The 22158-nt window shown below is 45.7% G+C and overlaps 1 pseudogene; it reads left to right on the plus strand.

Moving 5' to 3' along the window:
• Positions 1-22158, plus strand: part of LOC137373265 (ral guanine nucleotide dissociation stimulator-like 1) — a 71401-nt pseudogene that overhangs the window by 14510 nt on the left and 34733 nt on the right.

Here is a 22158-nt window from a genome sequence, read left to right on the forward strand (position 1 = left end):
CTGCACGGACTGCTTCAGTATCTGAGGAGTCACGAATGGTGCTGAACATTGTGCAATCATCCGCGAACATCCCCACTTCTGACCTTATGATTGAAGGAAGGTCATTGATGAAACAGCTGAAGATGGTTGGGCCTAGGACACTGCCCTGAGGAACTCCTGCAGTGATGTCCTGGAGCTCAGATGATTGACCTCCAACAACCACAACCATCTTCCTTTGCGCTATGTCTGCCTCCAGCCAGTGGAGGGTTTCCCCCCTGATTCCCATTGACCTCACTTTTGCTCGGGCTCCTTGATGCCATACTCGGTCAAATGCTGCCTTGATGTCAAGGGCAGTCACTCTCACCTCACCTCTTGAGTGCAGCTCTTTTGACCATGTTTGAACCAAGTCTGTAATGAGGTCAGGAGCTGAGTGGCCCTGGCGGAACCCAAACTGAGCGTCACTGAGCAGGTTATTGCTAAGCAAGTGCCGCTTGATGGCACTGTTGATGACACCTTCCATCACTTTATTGATGATTGAGAGTAGGCTGATGAGGCAGCAATTGGCCGGGTTGGACTTGTCCTGCTTTTTGTGTACAGGACATACCCGGGCAATTTTCCACATTGCAGGGTAGATGCCAGTGTTGCAGCTGTACTGGAACAGCTTGGCTAGGCACGTGGCAAGTTCTGGAGCACAGGTCTTCAGTACTATTGCCGGAATATTGTCAGGATCCATAGCTTTTGCAGTATCCAGTGCCTTCAGTCGTTTCTTGATATCACGCGGAGTGAATCGAATTGGCTGAAGTCTGGCATCTGTGATGCTGGGGACTTCAGGTGGAGGCCGAGATGGATTATCAAATCAGCACTTCTGATTGAAGATTGTTGCAAATGCTTCAGCCTTATCTTTCGCACTGATGTGCTGGGCTCCCCCATCATTGAGGATGCCACCTCCTCCAGTTAGTTGTTTAATTGTCCACCACCATTCACGGCTGGATGTGGCAGGACTGCAGAGCTTAGATCTGATCCGTTGGTTATGGGATCGCTTAGCTCTGTCTATTGCATGCTGCTTATGCAATTTGGCACGCAGATAGTCCTGTGTTGCAGCTTCACCAGGTTGACACCTCATTTTGAGGTGTGCCTGGTGCTGCTCCTGGCATGCCCTCCTGCACTCTTCATTGAACCAGGGATGGTCTCCTGGCTTGATGGTAATGGTAGAGTGGGGGATATGCCGGGCCATGAGGTTACAGATTGTGGTTGAGTACAATTCTGCTGCTGCTGATGGCCCACAGCGCCTCATGGATGCCCAGTTTTACATTGCTAGATCTGTTCGAAATCTATCCCATTCAGCAGGGTGATAGTGCCACGCAACACGACGGATGGTATCCTCAATGTGAAGGCGGGAGTTCGTCTCCACAAGGACTGTGCGGTGGTCACTCCTACTAATACTGTCATGGACAGAAGCATTTGCAGCAGGCAGATTGGTGAGGACGAAATCAAGTATGTTTTTCCCTCGTGTTGGTTCCCCCACCACCTGCCGCAGACCCAGTCTAGAAGATATGTCCTTTTGGACTCCGCCAGCTCGGTCAGTAGTGGTGCTACCGAGCCACTCTTGGCGATGGACATTGAAGTCCCCCATCCAGAGTACATTTTGTGCCCTTGCCACCCTCAGTGCTTCCTCCAAGTGGTGTTCAACATGGAGGAGTACTGAGTCATCAGCTGAGGGAGGGCGGTAGGTGGTAATCAGTAGAGGTTACCTTGCCCATATTTGACCTGATGCAATGAGACCTCATGGGGTCCGGAGTCGATGTTGAGGACTCCCAGGGCAGCTCTACTCCCTACTGTATACCACTGTCCCGCCACCTCTGGTGGGTCTGTCCTCCCGGTGGGACAGGACATACCCGGGGATGGTGATGGCAGTGTTTGGGACATTGTCTGTAAGGTATGATTCCGTGAGTATGACCATGTCAGGCTGTTGCTTGACTAGTCTGTGGGACAGCTCTCCCAACTTTGGCACAAGCCCTCAGATGTTAGTAAGGAGGACTTTGCAGGGTCAACAGGGCTGTGTTTGCCGTTGTTGTTTCCGGTGCCGAGGTTGATGCTGGGTGGTCCGCCCGGTTTCATTCCTTTTTATTGACTTTGTAGCGGTTAGGTACAACTGAGGGTTTGCTAGGCCATTTCAGAGGGGATGTAAGAGTTAACCACATTGCTGTGGGTCTGGAGTCACATGTAGGCTTGACCAGGTAAGGACAGCAGATTTCCTTCCCTAAAGGACATTAGTGAACCAGATGGGTTTTTACAACAATCAACAATGGTTTCATGGCCATCATTAGACTAGCTTTTAATTCCAGATTTATTAATTTAATTCAAATTCCACCTTCTGCTGTGGTGAGATTCGCACCCTTGTCCCCAGAGAAATGCCCTGGGTCTCTGGGCTAGTAGTCCAGTGATAATACCACTACGCCACCGCCTACCCCAGACCCACAGCAATGTGGTAGACTCTAAAAAAAATGCTCTCTGAAATGGCCTAGCAAGCCACTCAATTCAAGAGCAATTAGGGATGGGCAATAAATGCTGGCTTAGCCAGCGATGCCCACATTCCATGAACGAATACAAAAAGACATCTTGTCTGACTAACTTGATTGAATTTTTTGAAGATGTAACAAGGAGAATTGATGAGGGTAGTGCAGTTGATGTAGTCTATATAGTGTCATAGAGTTATACAGCACAGAAACAGACCCTTCGGCCCATCGTGTCTGTGCCAGCCATCAAGCACCTTACGATTCTAATCTTTATTTTAGCAAGGCTTTTGACAAGGTCCCACATGGCACACTGGTTAAAAAAAAAGCCCATGGGTTCCCGGGAAATATCACAAACTGGATACAAAATTGGCTGTGGCAGTAAAACAAATTGTTGACGGGTCTTTTTGTGACTGGAAGGCTGTTTCCAGTGATATTCCACAAGGCTCAGTACCAGGGCCCCTGCTTTCTGTGGTAAATAATTAATGATTTGGACAGAAATGTAGGGACATGATCAAGAAGTTTGCAGATGACACAAAAATTGGCCTGTGGTTGATAGTGAGGAGGATAGCTGAAGACAGCAGGAAGATATCGATGGACTGGTCAGGTGGGCACAAAAGTGACAATTGGAATTCAATCTGGAGAAGTGTGAGGCGATGCCCTTCCTAACAGCACTGTGGAAGTACCTACCCCTCATAGACTGCAATGGTTCAAGAAGGCAGCTTACCACCACCTCTCAAGGGTAATTAGGGATGGGCAATAAATGCTGTCCTAACTAGCCACGCCCACGTCCCATGAATGAATAAAAAAAATTTGGGGAGGTCAAACCAGGCAAAGGAATACACAATTAAAGGGAGAATACTGAAAGGTGTAGAGGAAGTGAGGGAAGCAGTGTTTAAAAAGAGCAGCAGCAGCGGGAAAGAGACTGAGTGAGAGCAGCGGTGTTTAAAAAGAGCAGAGACGGCAGGAAAGAAGGAGACTGAGTGAGAGCGGCGGTGTTTAAAAACAGCAGTGACAGCGGGAAAGAAGGAGACTGAGTGAGACCAGTGGTGTTTAAAAAGTACAGCGACAGCGGGAAAGAAGGAGACTGAGTGAGACCAGCGGTGTTTAAAAAGAGCAGCGGCAGCGGGAAAGAAGGAGACTGAGTGAGAGCAGCGGTGTTTAAAAAGAGCAGCGACAGCGGGAGAGAAGGATACTGAGTGGGATCAGCGGTGTTTGAAAAGTGCAGCGACAGCGGGAGAGAAGGATACTGAGTGAGACCAGCGGTGTTTAAAAAGAGCAGCGGCAGCGGGCAAGAAGGAGACTGAGTGAGACCTGTGGTGTTTAAAAAGAGCAGAGACAGCGGGAAAGAAGGAGACTGAGTAAGACCAGCCAATAGTCCTCTTACCTTCCGGGGCAGGAGCAGAGAGGACCTGTGTGAGAGCAGTCAGAGCTCTTCCAGCGCGCCTGAGTTTTGAAAAAAAAAGCCGACAGTGACATCACAGGAGAGCTGCAAGATGATTGGTTGGTGAGTAGCAGCTGTTAGAATATCTCAAAAAAATAAGGGGAAAGTTGTTTTTTTTGTTGAAAATAAAACCTCTGGTGATAAGGTGAGCACTACTAAAGTGTTTTTTTAAGGACTTTATATTGAAGTGGGTAGAGCAAGGCCCCTCGTGTAATTAGTATTTTTTTAATTCAGGGAGTAACTAATTAACCTCAGGGTAAGTCATGACAGGAGAGCTCAGCCCCGTGATATGCTCCTCCTGCGCTATGTGGGAAATCAGGGACGCTTCCAGTGTCCCTGGTGACCTTGTGTACAGCAAGTGTATCTAGCTGCAGCTACTGGCTACCTGCATTGCGGAGCTGGAGCTGCGGGTGGATTCACTGTGGAGCATCCGTGATGCTGAGGAAGTCGTGGATAGCACGTTTAGTGAGGTGGTCACACCGCAGGTAATGGCTGTACAGGCAGAAAAGAGATGGGTGATCACCAGACGGAGTAGTAGGCGTAGGCAGGTAGTGCAGGAGTTCGCTGTGGCCATCCCTCCTCAAACAGATATACTGCTTTGGATACTGTTGGGGGGGGCGGGGATTACCTCCCAGGGGAAAGCAGCACCAGGCAAGCTCGCATCACCACGGAGGGCTCTGCTGCACAGCAGGGGAGGAAAAGGGTTGGAAGAGCTATGGTGATAGTGAATTCTATCGTAAGGGGTGCAGATAGACGTTTCTGTGGCCACAAACGAGACTCCAGGATGGTATGTTGCCTCCCTGGTGCTAGGGTAAAGGATGTCTCGGAGCGGCTGCAGGACATTCTGAAAGGGCAGGGTGAGCAGCCAGAGGTCGTGGTCCAAATTGGTACTAACGACATAGGCAGGAAAAGAGATGAGGTCCTGCAAAGTGAATGCAGGGAGTTAGGCAGAAGGTTAAAAAGCAGGACCTCGAGGGTTGTAATCTCAAGATTACTCCCTGTGCCACGTGCTAGTGAGGGTAGGAATAGGGTGATTAGGCAAATGAATGCGTGGCTGAAGAACTGGTGTAGGCGGGAAGGCTTCAGCTACTTGGATCATTGGGATCTCTTCTGGTGCAGAGGTGACCTGTACAAGAAGGACTGGTTGCATCTAAACTGGAGGGGGACCAATATCCTTGCGGGAAGATTTGCTAGCACTACTCCGGACTGTTTAAACTAGTCTTGCAGGGGGGTGGGACCCAAAGTAGCAGTCTCTCAGATAAGATAGTTGAGGCAAATGTAAAGGTTAAAGCAAGCAAGTCAAGTAGGCAGGCCGGACAGGGGCAGGACAGGGAGCGTGAAAGGTCTGGTAGGCTAAACTGCATTTACATTAACGCAAGAAACCTTACAGGTAAGGCAGATAAACTCAGAGAATGGATCGGTACATGGGATTGTGATATTATAGCTATTACAGAAAAGTGGTTGAGAGATGGGCAGGACTGGCAGCTCAATGTTCCGGAGTACCGATCCTTCTGGTGTGACAGACGTGGAGGTAAGAGAGGAGGGGCAGTTGCACTATTGATTAGGGAGGACATCACGGCAGTACTTAGGGAGGATATCCCAGGAGGAATGTCCAGCGAGGCCATATGGGTAGAACTCAGAAATAAGAAAGGGATTCCGGAGAAGGGTCACTGACCCGAAAAGTTAACTCTGCTTCTCTTTCCACAGATGCTGCCAGACCTGCTGAGTGGTTCCAGCATTTCTTGTTTTTATTTCAGATTTCCAGCATCTGCAGTATTTTGCTTTTAATATAATAAGAAAGGGGTGATCACTTTGATGGGATTATACTGTAGGCCCCCCAATAGTCAGAGGGAAGTGGAGGAGCATATATATAGGGAAATCACAGATAGGGGTAGGAATTATAGGGTTGTAATAGTAAGTGATTTTAACTTCCCTAATATTGACTGGGACTGCCTTAGTGCTAAGGGATCAGATGGGGAAGAATTTGTTAAGTGTGTGCAGGATAGTTTTCTGAAGCAGTATGTGGATGGCCCTACTAGAAAAGGGGCTACACACGATCTCCTCTTAGGAACTGAGGATGGGCAGGTGGGTGATGTGTCAGTGGGGGAGCACTTTGGGACCAATGACCATAACTCTATTAGCTTCAAGATAGATATGGAAAAGGGCAGGACTGGTCCTCAGGTTGAAGTCCTAAATTGGGGGAAGGCTAATTTTGATGGCATCAGACAGGAACTCTCAAAAGTTGAATGGGAGAGGCTGTTTACAGGTAAAGGGACATCTGGCAAGTGGGAGGCTTTTAAAAGTGAGATAGGAAGAGTTCAGGGCCGGCATGTTCCTGTTAGATGGAAGGGCAAGGCTGGCAATTTTAGGGAACCTTGGTTGACGTGGGATATTGAGGGTCTGGTCAGGACAAAGAAGGAAGCATATGTCAGGTATAGGCAGCTGGGATCGAGCGAGTCCCTCGAGGAATATAGGGGATGTAGGACTACACTTAATAAGGAAATTAGGAGGGTGAAAAGGGGCCATGAGATTTCCCTGGTAGATAAGATCAAGGAGAATCCTAAAAGATTCTATAAGTATATTAAGAGTAAAAGGGTAGCTAGGGAGAGAGTAGGTCCCATTAAGGATCAGTGTGGCAATCTATGTGTGGAGCCACAGAAAATGGGCGAGGTCTGAAATGAATATTTCTCGTCCGTATTTACCGTGGAGAAGGTCATGGAAGCTAGTGAGTTCAAGGGAGGGAACACCGATATCCTGGAGCATATCAACATTACAAAGGAGGAGGTGCTGGAGGCTTTGAAGCGCATTAAGGTGGATAAATCCCCAGGGCCTGACCAGGTGTATCCTAGGATGCTATGGGAAGCAAGGGAGGAGATTGCTGGGGCCCTGGCACAGATTTTTGTATCATCATTAGCCACGGGTGAGGTACCGGAAGACTGGAGGAAAGCTAATGTTGTGCCTTTATTTAAGAAGGGCAGCAGGGATAAGCCAGGGAACTACAGGCCGGTGAGCCTTACATCAGTGGTGGGAAAGTTATTGGAAGGGATTCTGAGAGACAGGATTTATATGCCTCTGGAGAGGCATGGTCTGATTATGGATAGTCAGCATGGCTTTGTGCGTGGGAAATCATGTCTCACGAATTTGATTGAGTTTTTCGAGGAGGTGACCAAGAGGATTGACGAGAGCAGGGCAATGGACGTTGTCTACATGGCCTTTAGCAAGGCCTTTGACAAGGTCCCGCATGATAGGCTGGTCCAGAAGGTTCGAACACATGGGATCCAGGGTGAGCTCGTAAATTGGATACAAAATTGGCTTGGTGATAGGAGGCAGAGGGTGGTAGTGGAGGGTTGTTTTTCAGATTGGAGGCCAGTTGTGTGCCGCAGGGATCGGTGCTGGGCCCTCTGTTGTTTGTCATATATATTAATGACTTGGATGTGAATGTAAGGGGCATGATTAATAAGTTTGCAGATGACACCGAAATTGGTGGTATAGTGGACAGTGAAGAAGGTTGTCTTTGGTTACAACAGGATATAGATCAACTGGGAAAGTGGGCAAGGGAGTGACAAATAGAATTTAACGCAGACAAGTGTGAAGTGATGCATTTTGGGAAGTTAAACCAGGGCAGGACATATACAGTGAATGGCAGGGCCCTGGGGAGTGTTCTTGCGCAGAGAGACCTTGGGGTGCAAGTACATAGTTCCCTGAAAGTGGCAACACAGGTTTACAGGGTGGTGAAGAAGGCATATGGCATGCTTGCCTTCATCGACCGAGGCACTGGGTACAAGAGTTGGGACATCATGTTACAGTTGTACATAACGTTGGTTAGGCCGCATTTGGAGCACTGTGTGCAGTTCTGGTCACCGCACTACAGGAAAGATGTGATTAAGTTAGAGAAGGTGCAGCAAAGATTCACAAGGATGTGCCCTGGTTTGGAGGGCTTGAGTTATAAAGAGAAACTGGATAGGCTGGGTCTGTTTTCCCTGGAGCGAAGGAGGCTGAGAGGGGTATATAAAATTATGAGAGGCATAGATAGGATAGATAGCCAGAGTCTGTTTCCCATGGTAGGGGTGACTAAAACTAGAGGGCATAGATTTAAGTTGAGAGAGAGAAGGTTTAAAGGGGATCAAAGGGGTAAATGTTTCACACAAAGAATAGTGGGTATCTGGAATGAGCTGCCTGAGGAGGTGGTGGAGGTAGGAACAGTAGTGACATTTAAGAGGCATCTGGACAGGTACTTGAATGAGCAAGGCGTAGAGGGATATGGAATTAATGCAGGCAGGTGGGATTAGTATAGATAGGCATTATGGGTCGGCATGGATGCAGTGGGCTGAAGGGCCTGTTTCTATGCTGTACGACTCTATGACCTTGGAGTGAAAGTCCACAGATCCCTGAAGGTAGCAGGACAGGTCGATATGGTGCTAAAGAAGGCACGTGGAATCCTTTCCTTTATTAACCTAAGGTATAGAATTCAAGAGCAGGCAGGTTATGTTGGAACTGTATAAAACATTAGATCGGCCACAATTGAGTACTGTGTGCAGTTCTGGTCACCTCATTACAGAAAGGATGTAATTGCACTAGAGGGTACAGAGGAGATTTACGAGGATGTTGCCAGGACTGGAAAATTGCAGTTATGAGGAAAGATTGGAAAGGCTGCGGTTGTTCTCCTTGGAGCACAGAAGGCTGAGGGGAGATCTGACTGAAATGTACAAAATTGTGATGGGCCTGCATAGAGTGGATATGAAGGCCTATTTACCTTAGCAGAGAGATCAGTCACTAGAGGGCATACATTTAAAGTGATTGGTAGAAAGATTAGAAGGGAGATGAGGAAATGTTTTTTCACTAAGAGAATGGTGGGTGTCTGGAACTCACTGCCTGAAAGGGTAGTAGTGGCAGAAACCCTCAACTCATTTAAAAGGTGTCTAGATATGCACCGAAAGTGCCATAACCTTCAGGGCAACGGACCAAATGCTGGAAGGTGGGATTAGGCTGGGTGGCTCATATTTCAGCTGGTGTAGACACAATGGGCCAAGTGGCCTCTTCCTGTGCCATAAACTTTCTATGATTCTATGAGTGCTCAGGTTGTGTCTGGATTCCAGTAACTCTCTGCATTGGTCACTAATCAGAAAATAGCACAATGCAAAGGGTGCTCTGATTATTTAATAGAAGGCATGTTGAGTATTCAAAACATTAAGCATTTAAAGGGAAACTAAATAAGTACATAAGGGAGAAAGGATTCAAATGAATATTTGTTCACAGCATCCACACATAGCTTGTAGTATAACAATGAGGTGGGAAGGGAGGGCTGGCGTCATTTTTAAAGGGCTTTTCAGCTCTTACATTTCATTTTAATTTTTAAACACACATTGCTTCATTGCTTGAAAATTTATTAACAATAATTAAATAAATGTTCCCAGCCCTTCTTCCCCCCTCCCACCCAATAACCTCATGTTTTATTCCTTGCCCTTTCCTCCCTGCAAAATACTTACCTTGTGCTCCCGACCTTCCCCCCCTCCCCCACCAAAGTTAATAAACTATGAACGTTACCCCTTCCCATCACCCTCGAGATCAACTGGAAACATTTAACCCTGCTCCTGCCCTGAAAACTTACCTGCTCTCCACCCCCCCCCCCCCCCCCCCGGCAACCAGTGTTCTGCCTTGGATCTCCAAACGAAAATCCGGAGGCACAGGAGTCCTGGCAACCGACCTAAATATTGCAGTAGGACGGCCGGCAGGAGCTGGTAAGTCTTTAATTTACATTCATTACCATATTTAAATCATGCTCGCATCGCCAAGTGGTGGAGGGGGGCGGTGGTGGCCACCATGAGGCTTCGCTGCCACAAACAATATGGGGCCGGGCCTTCCCGGCTTCGAGGCGGGCCTTTCCTGGAGGCATTTGCCAGGTCCCGCTGCCATGCCCTCCATTGGATTTCACAATGCTGATACTGATACTACTTTTTGTTTTATGATTAGTAATTTTGACTCTTCTGGATTTTGTTTAACAAGAGACTTGATAGCTGTGCATTCAGTTGAATAAGAAAAGATTGCTCTTTGAGTTTGATCCAAATTTTACAGGGATCGCTGAAGAACTGAAACTACTGTCATTGGTGGAAGTCCAGTTATGATAAAAAATTCTATGTTTTGTCTTTATGATGATATTGCTCTTTGTGTGCTCTGCCTGTACGGATTTTTGACAAAGTGGACTGTTGAAGAGTGCATGAAACAGAAAATGCCAGTAAGACACACAACAGGCCTTGGGTGTATCTGTGGTGAGAATGGACAAGTTCATGTCGTGGGTGTGAACCCACCCCGCAGACGTTGACTGATCCGCTGTGTGTTTGCAGCATTTTCTGTTCTTACTCGAAATGTGGTTCATGGTGACTGTTGCATTCCCAGTCCCAAGAAAATTGTAAATCACAACAGCAGATGCCATTTTTTTGCAGCATTTAAATTCTTCTCCTTGAAAGCACAGTTCCCTCTGGCAACCAGAGCTATCCATGGTTCTCCTGATCTGGGTGTGAAGTATTCTGTGTTCGGGTCACACCCCAGATGGTTCCAGTTGGTCCTGGGGATTTCAATCACCCCCTGCACATTATCTTTAGGCGAACTGTCACCATACCCGCCGCGTATAATTTTAGTCATGTACCCAGCTGCAGAAAACACATTTAGTTGAGGAAAAAGTGACTAGAATCGCAAAGGCACTGGGAATTCACATTTTGGTAAAGGAGGGGGTGTAGGACATGTCAAACATGACATCCATGTGCTGTGGAATAAATAACAGCTGGGAGCTAAGTGGTTCACTGGAAGAAAAATTGTATGATCCTGCGTTTCAGCTGACCCTGTGTGATGAAATAGTTTAAACAGAAACTGAGGCTGATTGAAAGTCTACTATGAAATACAAGACTAATTACTCAAGCGTAAAAGTGCAAGTTACAGGAAGAAATGGGCTGGATTTTGTTTCCCCGCTGCCAGGAGTGGTGGTGGGTGTAGAAAATGCATCTGGCACGGATGGGCCACGTGCCACCACACCAAAGCGATCTTCAGCCTGGTGGCTCATTACAATATGCAAGGTGGCCATCCCCCCTCCCCCCCAATCACGTGGTGGAGCCAGCCTTGGCGACACCGTGTATGGCGTCATCTATCTCTGCACAGGCACTGGCGCCATTTTTAAAGAGTTGCCAGCCCTGCTCAGAGACTGCAGAGTTAAACCCCTGTCCCCCACTCTACACCAAAAATAAATGTTTGTCCTGTTTTCCCCCCACACCGAAATTGCAGTTGACCCCTTTTTCCCAACAAGTGCACAAAGTTCATCGTTCACCACTTCCCCCCCCCCACCCCCAAACTGCACAAATTGCTATCTTCACCCTTCCCCGCTCCCCCCAACCTGCCCTGCAACTGAACAAAATGCAGAGGTCATCCCTTCACCAACCATCCCCCCAACCCTCCCCAGCTACATTAAAAATACTGAGTTCCCCCTTCCCACCTTGGTGGCACCGTCTTCAGGAAAGTGAAGGCCGAAGAGTGCCTCCCATCACACAGAAGATCCAGATCCGAGGGTAAGATGGTGGGGAAGTGTATTTAAATAGATACATGAGCTTTATTTAAGTATTTAAAGCAGGGTCTTGTCACCGAGCGGTGGAGGAGCCACCAGGGAGCTTTGCCGCCGCCGGGAAGATCGGGCCCAGCAATGCCGGCATTGGGCTCCATGGCAGGCCGCTACTGCCGCAATCTTTCACCCCCCCCAACACCACCCCCCCCCCCCCCCCCACCACGGAGCCTGACATCGGAAGCAGAACAAATTCAGCCCAATATGTGTATTACTATTGGCAAGTGATCTGTGATTCATCAGGTGCTGTAAAGCATTTATTGACTTGAGGAAGAGGTATGATTTAATTAAAGCTGTTTTTTTTTGCAGAGGGCGAACTACACTGCAATGCACAATAATTCCTGGTTTAATAAACTGCCTCGAGCTTTCAGGTTTTCAGGACCAGTTCTCCTTTCTTCTTGTTTGTTGGCATCCTTACATCTATGAAAGATGATGGACATACAGCAAACAATCCATTTAAATGGGGCGTCTTCTCTTGGTGCACCTTTGTTGATGGCTCTGAAGGCCATTCCTTAAGAGGCAGGTTCTGCCACAAGTGTTGCAGGTGAAGCTGTCAAGTGATGCTCTGAGTTGTTGTTTTTGACGTTGGCGCCTGTTGCCACGCTACCATAGCAACTAGTCATCATGGTAGTGCACACCAGTCCACAGGATGTGTCGCCATTTCCCTCTTTCACCAACTAGTGACTCAAGAGCGATAGTCAACATTTAGAGCCTTCAATTCACGCTTGCACGTATCCTTGGAGCAGAGCTTTGGGGGCCCCACTGGTCGTCTGGCCCCGGCTACCTCATCATACAGAAGGTCCTTGGGTATGCGACCGTCTTCTATCCTGCGGACTTGTTCAATCTACCGAAGCTGCCTTTGTTTGATTAGTGCCAACACACTTGGGAGCACTGCCTTTGAGAGGACTGATTTTTGTCCTGCCAGGAAATATCCATAAAGCACAACAGACAGTGAAGATGGAAATTATCGAGCTTCTTTTCCTGGTAGATGTAAGTTGCCCATGTTTCACAGCCATACAGCGAGGTGCTGAGAACACAGGCCTTATACACCATGAGCTTGGTCCTATGTGTCAGCTTGGTGTTACTCTATGCGCCTTTCGCAAGTCGGAAAAAGGTGGTAGCTGCTTTCCCTATGCGTGTATCAAGCTCTGCATCAAGGGACAGATTCTCTGTCACTGTGGACCCAAGGTAGCAGAACAGTAGTTTTGTTGAAAGAAACACAAGAAAGTAAGGATGGATTTGAAGTAAATCACAAATTTTGAATTTTCTGTCTTTCTGTTGCTTGCTGACATGGAGGAGCTAGCTGGGAGATGTTGGTGGGCATTACTGTGTGAGAGCTGAACTAACATGAAAAGTCGAGTCATCCCAGGTTAATGGCTGGCTGACTCCAATGTTAATTCCATTTCCACATTATCACCTGTAGTAACTCCCCCTGCAGATCAATTCTCTTGAAATCACTGTTCAATGAAAAAATTAAGGACAATAATAGGATTTTGAAGATGATTGGAATTCAACGTACAGTTTAATGTTGAAATTAAATTCCCCCTTCCTGGATGTACCACAGGCAAACTACCCACTGGTACCACATCCAGGTGTCAGCCTGAATACAGCATTGACAGTCCATTCAACCAGGTGGGGGTGCAGGGGTATTGCAGCAGGTCCAATCCTGCACTTGTCTTATGAAAATGCATACTTTTCAGAGAGAATTGCTGGATTGCAATCACTATGAATTCGAGCTGCTCTTTCTCCCCCTCCCCTTCCCCCGCCATTCCTGAAGTTAATTGTAATACTGCTATTACTGCTCCAACTGAACAGCTTTGAGCCTGGGATATTCTTGTTCTGTGTCAAGAGGGGAGCTGTTTGTTTTTTGTTTTTAAAAGGATAATGTTGACAGTTACTGGGAGTTAACCGAGAGCTGTTGGTGCACTTGAGTACAAAGAAATGCAATCACCTGCAAACCAGTCGTGTGTCTGCAATGTTTCAACTTTAACTGTTAAAGGAGATCATTTCACTAATACATGAAATGATCAGTTCCTTTCCAGTAAGAGTGAAAGGGTCCATATTCTGATGGATTTCCTTCCTATCTCTGTATCCTCCTCCAGCTCTGAAACACACAGGTATGTGATGCTCCTCCAATTCTGGCCTCTTGTGCATCCCTGAATTTCATTGTTGGCGACCATGCTTTCAGCTGCCTTGTCCCAAAGCCCTGGAATTCCCTCACAAAACCTCTCTGCCTCTCCACCTCTCTTCTCCTGTAAGACACTCCTCAAAATCGATCTTTTTAACCAAGCTTTTGGTGATGTGTCCTATTACCTCTTCATGTGGCTTGCTGTCAATTTTTGCCTGTTTCCATTCCTGTGAAGTACCTTGGAATGTTTTTACTATGTCAGAGATGCTATAGAAATGCAAGTTGTTGTTGAGATATCTTTTGTTGCATTGCACAAATTTTTTTTTCAACACCCTGTAGGTGGAAGGAGACCAAGTTCCTCCAGGTCACACCAGCAGTCAGTCAACAAAAAAGATCCGTGCAATAAAGGCCGACACGTTACAACAACTTGGAAACAATTTGTTGACAGCTTCTGGAGACGGTGATTCGAATTATACCAGAATCTGTTTGTTAACGTACCGAGCATTTGCTTCTCCAGAAGCTGTATTGGATCTGCTGCTGGACAGGTGAGAGCAAATAATCTTTGTTTAATGGCAATGACAGGATTCTTCAGCCAGGTTATTTTCATATCATGAATCTACCAATCTGGATAGGAATTACTGAAGACCATCTATTGCAAGTGTCAAAGTTCACTGCTCATGGGCTGGGTGTCCCTCCCAGTTCTCGATAAGAAGGGCAATGCTTTGCTGCTGGAAGCTCTCCTGGTACAATACCATCTAAACACTTCTTCTTTCAATGCCCTTTAGTGAAATGACGTACAGTCCATTCCTTACTGATGCCTTGCAACAAACATTGGTACATTCCAGGCTGTCGACTCAGTTAGACAGAAGTTATTTGAAGGCTAACAAAAGATTGTGCCCACTACATTTGGTCTTTGCACGTATTTACGTTTTTACCCAAATTCGCAATCAATAGACGACTATTCTAGTGTTTAATGTGGAAAAATGTTAAAATCTCATATTCTGTGACTTTCTTTTATATTCTCAAGCATTTGTGTAAGATATTTCTTAAAGAGGAAAATTTGTGAATGTTTTGGGCCCATCGAGCTGAATTTTACTGACCCCCCCCCCCCTCACAACATCAGGGGTCGTGGCGGGGGTGCAGGGGGCACCAGAAAATCCTTCCGAGACAGTCCCGCCACGGGCCTCGACCCTGGAAAGGTCCTGCCCCATTTTACTGGCAATGGCGAAGCCTCAGGGACCCCGCCGCTCGGCAAAAAAACTGCATCTGTAAATAAATTATAATTAAAGAATTATAACTCATCGTGATGGCTGTCCCATGCCAATATTCCAGCCGGATGCCGGAGGTCCTGCGCCTTCGGAGCGGAGATCCGAGGCATAACACAGCTGTGGAGAGGGGAGGAGTGAAATTTTCAGGGCAGGTGGGAGTTCTAGTGGGAAAACCTCCTACTCTTGGCTGAGGGGATGGTGGGAAGGGAGCGAACTTCAAAGGTAACGAAGTTCAGGGGGGAAAGTTCGGCATCAGAATAAAAGTTTGTTTGGGGGGCGGGGCGGTGGGACAAAGCAATTTATATATTGAGTACTCATTGTGGTGGCGGGGGGGGGGGATGGGTCGGTGGGCGGGCGGTAGGAGAGAGGATTCAAAGTGAGATTACAATTTTATTTTTATAAAGATGTAAATGACCTGTCAGGCATTTTTGCACTTTAAAAATGGTGCCGGCGCCTGCACGGTGGTGCCGGATACCATTGCTGGCAACGAAGCACCCTCCCCCTCGACATCATCAGGGGTGGGCAGTCCGCCCACTCCATGTTAATGAGCTGCCGTGCAAAGTATCGTGGCGGTTCCACAGCGCACGTCCCACACGTGCACCGCGCACTTTTCGAAGCTTGCTGCTGAGAACAGCGCCGAGCTATTAAAATTCAGCCCAGTGTTTCCTCCTTCATTTCCAGTAGGAAATATTTTCTGTTGCACAACCTTCCTGCAGCCTCATGAATTCAATGATTTGAGTTCTGCGTGGTTCTATAACTCCTCTTGATAACATCCTGTGACGAGCTGGTAGGTTGTATCTTTGCAAAAAGGCACGCCAGTTATTGCCAGCCCCCCACGTCCCACCTCCCGACATCCCCCCAACACCTGTCTCCCCCCAAAGAAGGAGGCACCCAGCATGCTGAGGCACTCCATCTAGTGGTTTACGGTACAATAGAATAAAGTATAACCTCAGAACTCAAATCCACAACCACGTGGCAATGTTTTTGCTTAATCTTTTACAAAATATCTAATTGATCTTGGTCCCATGCCAACGCAATGTTGAGTGCAAATCATACAAAATTTGAAATGTGCAGTGAATAATGATCTGGCACCTGTGTTAAAGTTTAACACAGTAACAGAGGCTTTCAGTGTGAGGCTGTATGTGTCAGTTGGAGCTACCTGCAACAAGTTGTACCCTGGATGTGTAAATGTCTGAGGGGGGAAGGTTATTTTCAGTAAAAGAGGGCTTTAAAACGGGCTTAAAGACGATCAAAGTGCTGAAATTGAGTGCAAAGAAAGAAGCTTTTATGGGAAATGTGTTGACAAAATCTTGGTTAAATAAAGTCTGCTTATGACTGAAATAGCAAGATACAACAAACAATTCTGCAACTGCAGCAGTTCAAATACATTTTAAACACCATCAGTGATTAGACTTTGGACTGAATTTTCCATGTCTGCCACCGAGATAGGCGGCCGACGTAAACTATGGCTGGCTGCCCGCGTGGATCACTCGACGCAGAGCCGGTGCAATATTAAAGGCAGCGGTCATTTAAATGGCGGGCATTCCATCCTCGACAATGGCATCAGGCGCCACTGTGCAGGCACCGACGCCATTTTTAAAGGGCTTCCTGCACTTCCATTTAATTTAAATATTTAAAGGACAATGATTGTAAAAAATTAAATAACATTATCCTGACCCTCTCCCACCGCCCTGCCAATGACCATGAAATTCATTACCTGCCCTCTCCCCCACCCCACGAAACACTTACCTTGTGCTCCCAACCTTCCCACCTGCAAAGTTTATCAACTTTAAACTTTACCCCTTCCCGTCACCCCCAGACCAATGAAATTAGTTTTACCCCACTCCGCAACCCCCCCCCCCACCCCACCGTCCTGCACTGAGAAATGTACCTGCTCCCCCGCCCCCACCAGTGTACCACCTTATATCACCAGATGGAGATCCAATGGCGCGGGAGTGCCGGAATCCCGCTCCAATATGGACGGACAGCGGGAGTGTTAAGTATTTAATTCATTAATTTTACTAAATTAACATATTTAAATTTTGGTCCCTTTGCTGACTGGTGGGTGGGGATGGGGGCTGCTGCCATGAGGCCTCACCGCCGCTGGCAATATTGGGCCGAAAATTTTCATTTGCTGTAAAATGTCAAAATGTAATTGGCATGACAAATGTGAAATGGAAGGGCTGTGAGGCAACTCATGATTGTAATGAAGCAACGGACCTCTTTTGCACGGTTTGCACGGTTTGTATTTTTTGACTTGGTGCTGTTTGAAACTGGTAATGTCATTTTACAGATTTTTATGAATAAAGTATATTTTGCAAATAAAAAAAAAATTCAGAATACAATAATGTGAAAGGAAATTGCTGGAGAGCCAGCAGTTCCTGTAAATTTATATAGGAACTTCCTCATGAAGGCATCCCATAGCAGTACAGTGAACATCCTGCCAGACCATAGCAATCACATTAAACATTGACTGCCTCTCTAATACTTACATTATTCCGAGAGATCAGAGAATTTAAAAAAAATTGTATCAGCACAAAACATCCAAAACTCTTCAACAGAAAATTGCTTGAATTTCAATATCAAGGTTTTGAGTTGTTTACCTCAAGTTGACAATTCTGGACTATACAGCCAGAGTAAAAGAAATGGGTTTCCCTCCTCCTTCCCCCTTGCTTTTTGTCCATCCGATCTTGCCAAGCCAGTCTCACTGCGGTGTCCTGTGAACTTCTTGTGAAAGTTTGAAAAAATAAATCACCATTTAGTGCAATCATACATCTAGATTGTGACATGTTCCTGGTATCCTGGCTTTGGCAGAACTCCCATTCTGTTGCCACTGAATGTTTTGCATTGTGCCATAATCTAACTTGCCCATCTGGCTCCTGAATTCATGAAGTCAAGTACTTTGTCCAAGTAATGTTTACTCATGTTCAAATTGTGATAGTTAAAAGCTTTCAATGGTATTCGACAGCAGGCAGCATCACATCCATGCAATTCTGCATAAATCATCAGAGATTAACAGGAACCTGGTTAAGTTTTTGCTCTTCACCAAGATTGCTGAGGTCATTTTAGTGCCCTGGATCAGGTCAGTTATCTGAGTAGAAGCTTGGGATTAAACCCAGGATTATTCTGGTGTGTACAGCCGATGAACTAAACTCAGAAATATTAGAGAGGAAGGAAAGAAAATGCATCAAAATATCTTTCCTAGAAACAGCCCATAATTGCAAATATGTATTAAGCTTTGGTGATAATTGGAGGATGTGCATTATGAGGAATGCTTGCTACATTGGTGTTCTCGATCAAACGTTAAGTTGTGTCTGCGATGCGCATTGAATGGGCAGTGCTTCATAAAGAGTTTGAGGTTTTTTGAAAGTTGAGAGAGTTGAACTTAGGGCCAAAGTTTGGGAATCTGTTTCAGTACTTGTGCAGTGGTTCATTCTTTCTTCTTTCCACCCCGACCCCACCATCACCATCACCACCACCCATGCCAATAAATCCTGGCAAATATAAAACAGCCAAATATTAAAGTTATGTTTAACTTAGAATGGTTCTATTTGGGTTCTGAATTTAATTTGGTGTCAGGCAGATATTCCAAGACTGGAAGTGAAGCATGCTGAACTGGACTAGATTAGAGCTTGGAGAGGAGGAATACACCCATGAGACAGCAAGGAAATAATTAGCTGGGATAACTGACATATTAGATTTTATCAAGGTTTGGGTTAAAGGGCTCAAATGTATTTAAACGGTCATAAAACAAATGGTTGTATATAATTTCTGTGTGTGAAATACGGCTGCCATTTTAAATTTTGTTTGAAGGGTCGTTGCTGGCTTCCTCCTCTCTCCCTGATTGTTCCATAGATTTAGATCCTAATCTGTACCTGATTGATTTGAATCGGCATGAAAGCTGGGCCTTAGCATCTGTGGATGGAGATGGAAAAATTGGGAATAGATCCATTGTTGATTTATTGTGTAAGAACTCCTGCTCTCCACAGGATGTGATGTCAAGGAATTGTGGAATGGACACCTTGTGTGCTGTATCATTCAACCATCGAGGCTGCCAAATGCTGACCAGTTGTTTCCATACTACAAAGAAGGAAGAAAAGGAGGAGGGCTGACAGTATTGATTTCAGGAGAATATTACAATACTGGAGAGACAGGATGTCCAAGAGGGGCCAAGGGCAGAATCGATTTGGTTAGAACTAAGAATCAACTGAGCTACCATTACACTGCTGGGTGTATTCTACAGACCACCAAGCAGTGGGAATGATATAGAGGAACCCATTTGCAAGGAAACTACAGAGGAGTGCAAGAATTATACCGTAGTTTTAATGAAGGATTTCAATGATCCTAATATAGGCTGTGATAGAAATAACAAAAAAGGGCAGAGAGTTTCAGAAGTGTGTTCAGGAGAATGTTCTGGAGCAGTATGTTTCCAGTGCAATGAGGAAGAAGGCATTGCTGGATCTGGTTCTAGGGAATGAGGTGGGTCAAGTGGATCAAGTGTCATTCGGGGAACATTCAGGAGACAATGATCATAGTACATAAGTGTTAGGTTAGCTATGGAACAAGACAAGGAACAATCCAGAGTAAAAATAATGAATTGGGGAAGGGCAAATTTCAACAGGGTGAGAATGGATCTGGGGCCCAGTTGAATTGGAACTAAAGATTAGCAGACAAAACCTGTCAACAATGAGTTATTTTATTTATTTATTTTGAGATACAGCACTGAAACAGGCCCTTTGGCCCACCAAGTCTGTGCCGACCAACAAACACCCATTTATACTAATCCTACATTAATCCCATATTCCCTACTATATCCCCACCATTCTCCTACCACCTACCTACACTAGGAGCAATTTACAATGGCCAATTTACCTATCAACCTGCAAGTCTTTGGCTGTGGGAGGAAACCGGAGCACCCGGCGGAAACCCACGCGGTCACAGGGAGAACTTGCAAACTCCGCACCCAGTACCCAGAACTGAACCCTGGTTGCTGGAACTGTGATACTGCAGTGCTAACCACTGCGCCACTGTGCCACCCAAATCTTTAATGAGAATAATGTTCAGATACAATGGAGGTCCATTCCCACAGGGGGCAAGGTAGTTGAAACAAAGCCAGAGCTCCCTGGATGATGAAAGGGACATGGTAAGATGAAGCATATTGCAGGTTGATATACAAGGGAGAACCAGGCTAAATATAGAATGTTCAGTAGGAAAGCGAGAAAAGAAATAAGAGCAACAAAGAGAGCATGAGAAGAGTCTGGCAGCTAAGATAAAGGGGAACCCAAAGTCTTCTATAGACATATAAATAAGAAAAGGGTGCTGAAAGAAGAGGTTGGGCCAATTCGGGATCAAAAAGGAGATTTGCACATGGAGGCAGAGGGCATGACTGAGGTACTAAATAAGGACTTTACATCTGTCTTTATCAAGGAAGATGCTGCCAAAGTAATAGTGAAAGAGGAGGTAGCTGAGATACAGAATGGGCTACAAATTGATAAGGAGGTATTAGAAAGACTTGATAAGTCACCGGGATCAGATCAGATTCATCTGAGGATACTGAGGGAAGTAAGAGTGGAAATTGCGGAGGCACTGGCCATAATTTTCCAATCCTCCCTTGATACAGGAGTGGTGCTGGAGGACTGGAGAACTGCAAACCTTGTACCCTTGTTTAAAAAAGGATGTTGGATAAATACAGCTACCACAGGCCATTCAGTTTAACCTCAGTGGTGGCAAAGCTTTTAGAAACGATAATCCAGGCCAAAATTAACAATCACTTGGACAAATGTGGATGAATTAAGGAAGCCAACATGTATTTGTTGAGACTGAATCACGTTTAACTAACTTGACTGAGTTTTTTGCTGAGGGTACTGCGGTCGATGTGGTGTACATGGACTTTCAAAAGGCGTTTCATAAAATGCTGCAAAACAGGCTTGTCAGTAAAGTTGAAGTCCATGGAATAAAAGGGAAGTGGCAGAATGGATACAAAGTTGGCTGAGTAACAGGAAACAGTCATGGGGAATGATTTTTTTTTTGGGTTGGAGGAAGGTATATACTGGGGTTCCCCAGGGATCTGTATTAGGACCACTGCTTTTCAATCTATATTAATGATCTTGACTTGAGTGCGCAGGACACAATTTTCAAGATTTTCAGATGTCAAAACTTGGAAGTAATGTGAACTGTGAGGAGGATGTTGTTGAACTTCCAGAGGACATAGATAGGCTGGTGGTCAGTCATGTGGCAGATGAAATTTGATACAGACTGTATGAAATTATACTTTTTGGGTAGAATTATTTTCTGCAGCACAACCTTCCTGCAGCCTCATGAATTGAATGATTTAGGTTCTGCATGGTTTTATGACTCCTCTTGATAACATCCTGTGACCAGACAGTAGGTTGTATCTTTGCAGAAAGGGAAGGCAGTTATTGCCAGTCCCCTTATTTACATCCACACTATGCCCCACTCCTGTCAAAATGAATATACCCAGCATGGTGAAGCACTCCATCTGCTGGTTTGGAATAGAACCTTGGAACTCAAATCCACAACCATGTGGCAGTATCTTTGCTTAATTTTTCACAAAATATCTAAATGATCTTGGCCCCATGCCAACGCAGTGTTTAATGTAAATCATGCAAAGTTTGAAATGTTCAGTGAATGGTTTACAACGATGATCAGGTATTATCAGGTATTGAAGTTTAACAGAGTGACAGAGACTTTCAGTGTGAGTCTCTATGTGGAGGTTGGAGCTACCTGCAACAAATTATACCCTGGATGTGTAAATGTCTGAGGGGGAAGGTTATTTTCAATAAAAGAGGGTTTTAAAATGGGCTTAATGACAATCAGAGTTTATGAAACGAGTGCAAAAAAAGAAGCTATTCTGGGAAATCTGTTGTCCAGATCTTGGTTAAATAAATGTCTGCTTAACACTGAAATATGCAAGATACGACAAATCCATTCTGCAGTAACAGAATTGAAAAACATTTTAAACACCATCAGTGATGAGCCTTTGGTTTCTCCCCCTCCTTTTCCACCACTTTGCATTCTTTACCTTCCTGTGCTCTAGATGTTGGTAGATTTGTTTGCCAGTTTATGTGCTTCTCAAATGGTGAATTGGGGTCACTGTTTAGAACTCAGTCAGGGCACAAAAGAATTTTCACCACTGCTGAGCTGATCACCTTCAGTTGATGTGCTCGGATTTTAGAGGAGCAAACAGTATTCAGGGAAAAGAG

The sequence above is a fragment of the Heterodontus francisci genome, chromosome 8, assembly GCF_036365525.1.
Source record: "Heterodontus francisci isolate sHetFra1 chromosome 8, sHetFra1.hap1, whole genome shotgun sequence".
NCBI lineage: Eukaryota > Metazoa > Chordata > Chondrichthyes > Heterodontiformes > Heterodontidae > Heterodontus > Heterodontus francisci.